Here is a 6,524-nt window from a genome sequence, read left to right on the forward strand (position 1 = left end):
ACTATTAGCATCCCTCTTAACCTTCATCAACAGCATTTATATTTGTTTTGTCTTTCTTTTTTTAAATGAATTTAGTATACCCAATTTCCAATTAAGGGGTAATTTAGTGTGGCCAATCTACCTAGCCTGCACATGTTTGGGTTGTGGGGGTGAAACCCACACAGACACGGGGAGAAAGTGCGAACTCCACATAGACAGTGACCCAGGGCCGGGATTCGAACCCGGGTCCTCAGTGCCGTAGGCAGCAGTGTTAACCACTACGCCACCGTGCTGCCCCATTGTTTTGTCTTTCTGTCCATGACACCGTATCAATCTCCACCTATCGTTGGGCCTCTGTCCCGCACCTCTGCTCCACAGCCCCCACTACAGTATAAATCTGACCCTATTTCCAGTCCTCTCCAGCTTTGACAAAGAGTTATCAAAACTCAAAACGTTAGCTTCCTTCTCTGTCAGACCTGCTGAGATTGTCCAGTTATTTCTGTTTTTGTTTCAGATTTCAGCATCCGCAGTAATTTGCTTGTATATTAGAGAAACGTGTTCATCTTGGTAATTGCATGGACAGCCAATAAATAATCTGGCTGCTAGTCTGGTTAGGCCATAATGTTGTGAAAATGAATGCATAATGAAACATAAAGAGAGAGCACAATTAAAAATACTCGACATTCCGAAAATTCACATTGTAAAATGCAAACTTCCTCTCTCTGCTATTGGGTGTAATGATAAGTAGGTTGTGTATACCTGCTCCAAAGGAATCAGGAGCCACTGAGTTGCCAGTCAGAACAAGTATAGAACATAGAATTTACATTGCAGAAGGAGGCCATTCGGCCCATCGAGCCTGCACCGACCCACTTAAGCCCTCACTTCCACCCTATCCCCGTAACCCAATAACCCCTCCTAACGTTTTTGGTCACTGAGGGCAATTTATCATGGCCAATTCACCTAACCTGCACGTCTTTGGACTGTGGGAGGAAACCCATGCAGACACGGGGAAAACGTGCAAACTCCGCACAGTGACCCAGCGGGAAATCAAACCTGGGGCCCTGGCGCTGTGAAGCCACAGTGCCATCCACTTGTGCTACCGTGCTGCCCTCTTATGCCATAAGCATAAAAAGGATACTCAATTCTAAATAATATTGCTCTGGTTAAAAGCAAATTACTGCGGATGCTGGGATCTGAAACAAAAACAGAAAATACCGGAAAATCTCAGCTAGTCTGACAGCATCTGTGGAGAGATAAGAGAGCTAATTATTCGAGTCTGGTTAACTCTTTGTCAAAGCTAGAGAGTACTGGAAATGGGGTCAGATTTATACTGTAGTGGGGGGGAGGCGTTAAATGTTAAATTCAAATTTTGTATGTTCATTTTTCAGCATCCTTTTAATGTTTATAAGCAAAGTCAAAGTGGGATTGTGTTGATCAAATACACAGATTGTATTCATGAGGCATGGGGAAATCTGTGCTGAAATTTGAAATATACTGCCCAGTCCATAATCTGATAGTTTATAAGGACAGGAAATTTTTCACCAATAAGTTTCACCAAGAGCAGGCGTGAATTGCAGAGTGCCGAATCCGATTAACGAGTAGCTCTTGCCATAACAACGGACCACAGCTCAAATTACTTACGGACATTTTGAACTTTAAGTAAGGCATGTGTTTAAAAAAAAAGGATGTACAAGTGAAAATTGAATGAGACTGTAAAGTAACCACTTATTGGAATTCCGATGTGAATTACACTTGGCTAACTTGTCCAGAGAGAATGGAAAGGTTCACCTTTTTCAGACAGAGACATTTCAAAGGAAGAGATGCAATGCAAAACGTGAACTGTAATCTCCTGGATGCTAATTACTACCTCAAATGTAACTATCCCCTGTGAGTTATATCCCAGATGTCACATAATGTGAGTTGAAAGAAAGCAGTTCTGGGCAAAAAATACATTTGTAATAATAATAATAATTATTATTAGTGTCAGAAGTAGGCTTACATTAACACTGCAATGAAGTCACTGCGGAAATGTGCTTCTCCCTCCAGGAATACACAAGAAAAGGGATTAAAAACCAACTGCAACCTTGGTCTCTACATGCTGGTCTGGTGTTCTATTGTGCTAGTGTGTGCGAGCTGAAGAACATCCTCTAGACATGCCTGCGTTTACAGGTCAACTCTCTCTCTCTGACTTATTGAAGTAAATCACAAGTCAGCAAAGCTGCAGTCGAAAAGGTAGCAGGACAATTCCTTTCTGCTGGCCTGCAGAACCAAGGATCTCCAAACCGCCAAAATCTGAGCTACTGGAATCACCCATCTTAATGGCCACCACATTTCACCAACTACTCTTCATGGACAAGACAAAGACTGATTTGTATATCTCTTTTAATTTGCATTTCCAGACTCACTTCTTTTTTCCAATCTGTGTAGATGTGTGTTGCATTTTATTATTTTTATTCTTGCATTTTAGTAACTAAAACTCACTCTTTCTTCAATTCAAGAAGTTTGGTTGAATTGACTCCTTTTAAAACATCAGTTTATTTGGACTGAAAAAAGGCATCCAGAAGGAGCGGATCCTTTTTAAATTAACCATGTTCCGACCAACCGAGGCGGTTGAATAAAGAAGGGAATCAGTTTGCCCCCCTCGCCCAGGAGAACAGCAATTTGGGGGCATCTCATCAGGAATCGTAATAAATTGGGGTCCTCACCCGAGGACTGATCGGAACACTTTAAAAGACTGCAGCTCACTGTAAAAGGGAAAGTTTGGCGATGTCAAAAAATGGACAACTTATTCATCAATGGCCATTCCATCTTACAGACCCAGATATTCTCTGGGGGGAGGTGTGGGGGGATAGGTTATGGAGGTGGTGAGCAGTGATGTGATACTCACTGGGTAAGCTGGCCATAAGGCGGCCTCACACATCTGACCCTGTTCCCTGCTACCTTGGAGGGTGACCCCAGGTGGAACGTTCAATTGTCCTGGGGGCCCTGTCCCTTGCCATCCTCAAACACCCACACCACCAACCTCCCACACCCTCTACACCCGGCCCATCCCACCCCTCACAACTTTCAGACAGAGGACTGAGGCAGGTCAGAATGTTGGTGAAAATGGTAACAGTAATTATCGACATTATTTTACTCTGACCCCTACCTATAACCTATGTGGTGCACCCGTGCTAACTTAACTGGTGTCTAATTTCTAGGTATGACCCCAGACAGCGCATTAGACCTGGCAGCGGCCTGCTGCGTATCCCTCTCTCTGACCTGAGATGCCTTTGACAGCCGTCCTCTGGAAGGCTTGAACCTTGATGGACCTGACTGATTTTCAGGTGTCACAGGTGACGAGGTGTCACCCTGTTCTGCCCATTGCCCATCAGATGTGCCAGTGTCAGATGGGAGGGGATTCAGAAGTGCTGAGGTGTTCCAGCACCTCCCAGGCGTGGACACCGGTACGAGACCCATCACTTGCTCCTCACTTGATGTACTTTCTGGCCCCAGGCTACTCCATGGGACAGAGGTGAGGCCGGAATGTGCTCCGGAGGCTCCACCAACACCTGGCGCTGCCTGTTCTGGAGGCCTGCTCTCATCTCGATGACCTCAACCATGGAGCACAGAGACTGGGCTATGTCCCTCAGCGAGTGAGTCATATCCCTCTGTCCCACGGTCACGCCACTCTGTGACTGGCCCAGGTCAGTCAGCACCCAGCCAATGCTCTCGGCGCCTTTAGCCATGACCCTTTGTGACTGGGCCAAGCTCTGTAGTACAATAGGAATGTCCAAGTGAGTCCGGTACATGGCTGCCTGTGACTGGGCTGCCCTGTCCTGAGCCTCAGCCATCGACCGCACAGGTTGCCCCAAACCTTGGATGTCTTGACCCTTGGTTGTGACATTTTGACCCAAAGCTTCCACCGCGGACGCCACCCGATCTGCATTGGTCAGGGTATCATGCATTGTCAGCATAATCTCCTGTGCCTGAAGGTGGTTGGACTCCTGCTACTGCACCTGCAGTTGATGGAAAGTGGCTTACACCCTCTTCTGCAGATCCTGGCTCTGCGTCTGCATCTCCACCTCTGATGGGACTGTACCTTCCAGACGTGACTTACCTGTCCCGACTACAGCTGGTTCCTAGAATCAGGCAGCTCTCCGATTGTTTGCTCCCTTGGGAGTTCCTATCTCCACTTGATGTGCTGCAGCATATATGATGTGCGTACCAAAAAGTGACCCAGGAGCCTCTTTACTAAAATTCTCCCACTGAGGTGATAATCTCTGGGATGGTGGAGGGTGCAGGCGAAAGCGGTGCCGAAAAGTTGGTGTCGTCCTTGGACTGGTCCTCCAGGGTGCTTTTTAAATTAATTTATGGGATGTGGGTGCCGCTGGTTAGGTCAGCATTTATTTCCCATCCTTGCTTGCCCTTCAGAAGGTGGTGGTGAGTTGCTTTCATGAACTGCTGCAGTCCCTGAGGTGTAGGTACACCCACTGTGCTGTTAGGGAGGGAGTACCACGATCTTGACAGTGAAGGTTCAGGATGGTGAGTGACTTGGAGGGAAACCTCCAGGTGATGGGGTTCCCAGGCATCTGCTGCTCTTGTCTTTCTAGATGGTAGTGGTCATGGGTTTGGAAGGTGCTGTCTAAGGAACCTTGGTGAGTTACTGCAGTGCATCTTGCAGATAGTACACACAGCCACTGTTCTTTGGTCGTGGAGTGTTTAAATGTTTGTGGAAGGGGGGGCAATCAAGGGGGCTGCTTTATCCTGGATGGCGTCGAGCTTCTTGAGTGTTGTTGGAGCTGCACTCAACCAGGCATATTATTGTCAACCAATATAGGAGCATAGCCTGTTTTAATACCATCACAACTTGCGGGCAAGTTTTTATTTTTGTTTTAAATTGTTCATTTCAAAATAATATTTTGAAAACCAAAGATAAAGATAAAAATATTTTACTTAAACCTGATTATGTGATGTCTGATTGGTTAATGACAGTGGGAGGCCGAAAGGTGGATCCGATTGGAGGATATGGCTAAGTGGAGTCCTAGTGAGCGTTTGTCACAGCTTCCTGCTGACGTTTATCCCATCCGTGTTGAGATTAATATTTCATTCAAGGAGACTCTGGGACATTGTGGAAGGTTTGATAACCCGAGGCATGTGCAGCTTCCAAAGCACTAACCTATTGAAAAAAATCAAGTGCCCTAAAAATCAGGCATGAGTTCAGAAACAAAAACAGAAAATACTGGACAATATCAGCAGGTCCAACAGCATCTGTGGAGAAGGGAACTAACGTTTCAAGTCTGGATGACTCTTTTTGTCAAAGCTGAGTTCAGAAAGTAGGTGCTCCATCTTTAGTTCCCGCTGGGTTTAGGACCGGCAGTGGGCAAACGCTACGGGTAATGTCACTGGCCTGCAGTCTGTATCCCGGCTTCGTCCCACTCCAGGCCAATTTTCAGAGGATGGACGCTGGTGGATGTGGTGATATCATGGTTGTGTTGTAATTCACAGATCGACCACTAGGAGTCTCATTAATATCTAAGTGAATGTTAGAGTCAGGTGACCTTAGACTAACTGGAGAGCTGGAAGAGAGAGGTTGCTTTTTCATGTTCATACTGTTATTCATCTGTTGTTTTGTATACAATTGACCCACAGTTAATGTTAATAAGTCATTTATAGCTTTAGCTACAAGTGTTCTTGGAATATAAATTAAACCATCCGACAAGAACATTACAGTGGCGGGGATTGGGTGGCCAATCCAAGTAATTAAGGGCCTGTCAATGAAGGCAAACTGGGATTTTCCTGACAACCTCCAGGGCCCCACAGACAGATCTGGGGGGCATCAACATTCTAGACAGTCTAGCCCCTTTTGATCCCTGATGAAGGCCCCCTGCAGAGGGGCAGCCCCCTCTCCCAGCCCCCAATGCAGCAGTCGTCTCAAAAAACATATTTTATTTAAAATGTTTAAAAATTGTATAGATGACACCTCCATTTTGAAGCCCCCACTCCCTCGCTTACCTTTCATTGCCTCCTGCTGCTGTTTTGAAGGGGGAGAAGCTTCTCTTTGACCCTTCTGCTTTGACAGCCCACCCACCATCTTTAATTGAATGGCGAGTCCACCCTCTGGCTTCCCTGGTGTAATGTTTAGGTTCAGTGGTCTCAGAATATTCCGGAAAGGGATTTTAAAGCAATTTATTAAGTGCTTTATTCAGAAGCAACAGCTTAAATTTGATGCCAAAGCTAAATAGACAGGAAAGGCATATGACCTGTGACAGATGAGAATGGTTAACTGATCCAGGAGAAGGGAGAAGTGGATGGAGCCAAACTGCAGCTGGAATGGCAACCTCTTGTTTGTTCTGTTTGCTTCCCTTTGTTCTTTGACTTCATGAGCTGGCCAAGGTGTTAGGAAGCTCTTTCCCAGTCTTCTTCTGCCTGGCGAGGACTGCCCCCTCATTCCTCACCCCAAAACCGGTGTTAACATATTTAATTTCTAGGCCCTGGTTGTTTTAACCTATGTCAATCATTTGTTCTAGTGCACTGGCCAATGACCAGTGACCCAGAGGCAGGTA

The sequence above is a fragment of the Scyliorhinus torazame genome, chromosome 14 (assembly GCF_047496885.1).
Source record: "Scyliorhinus torazame isolate Kashiwa2021f chromosome 14, sScyTor2.1, whole genome shotgun sequence".
Lineage (NCBI taxonomy): Eukaryota > Metazoa > Chordata > Chondrichthyes > Carcharhiniformes > Scyliorhinidae > Scyliorhinus > Scyliorhinus torazame.